A 1161-nucleotide genomic window follows, 5' to 3' on the forward strand; every position below is an offset into this window, starting at 1 on the left:
TGCTATTTCACAATTCATTTAATTTCTAAAAAGATCCAAATTGTGCAACCTAGCTTGTCCTGTGAGAACTCCTCTAAAAGTTGATGCAAAATCTAGTTTAATTTATAGACTTCATAGCCCAATGGAATTATAACACTTAAATCAACCAAACCAATCAAATCAAAACAAATAATTACAGTCATAACTAGCCTAAAAATCACATAAAACAAAGCTAAGTTTTACAAAGAGATCCCTCTCTGAAGCTGGCAGGGCTAGATCCCAGCTTCCAAAGTGGTTTTTATGTTTTCCTATGTGTTTACTCCCTCATCCTCAAAAATACAAAACACAACATAGTGGCGACCATACTGGGGAACAAAAACCCTTTAGGTTGAAAAATCATTATTCCCTGGTATTTAATCAGTATTTAAATTAAACAAAAATTGTTATTATCATAATGAAATACATGATTTGAGGTTGTTATCTTGTATATATTTGAGTTTGTTTTTAATTTTAATTTTATTAGTTGTGTGATGAATTTTAATAGACCTGGCTCCCAAAATAATTTTCACTAGAGCTCACCCTGATCCCAACCCTACTGAATTTGTAGATAATCTAGAGAAATTGGTGAGAAAGAAAATCTTTACAGAGAGTCAAGGTAGTAATAGTCCATTATCTAGGTTCAATTCTCTTCATGAGAATAGTCCTTTGTCAAGGTCTAACTCTCTTCCAAAGGAATTTGAAATTATTCAAGATATAGAGTTTGATTTGCCTTTCCAACATAGTTTGTTTAAATCAAAATATGAGACTTTTGTAGATCAGACTGTCATTGACAAAACCATAGTAAAACAATATATCCCCCAAACCCAACCTTTTGAAACAGATCCTGATCTTGAATACCTACATCAATTTGATAAATTACAGGATCTAGTTCCGATTTTGAACCAAGCCATTGATGAAGCTTATATTCAACAATCTATTGAATTTTTAGCTTTAACTATTGCAGCAACGTCTATGTCTAGCCAATCTTTCGAGTCTATTAATCTACAACCCCCTAGCCCTACTCATTCCATAGTTTCTACTTCCTCACCTGTGCTATGTCAGACTGTTATTCCTACTATTCCTATAGTTATCACAACTACACCTACCACAGGACCAACTTCCAGTCAATCGTTTAGACCAGCC

Source organism: Pinus tabuliformis, chromosome 3_1 (assembly GCF_031772625.1).
Source record: "Pinus tabuliformis cultivar Carrire ecotype Pingquan chromosome 3_1, CPIR1, whole genome shotgun sequence".
In the NCBI taxonomy this organism is placed as follows: Eukaryota; Viridiplantae; Streptophyta; class Pinopsida; order Pinales; family Pinaceae; genus Pinus; species Pinus tabuliformis.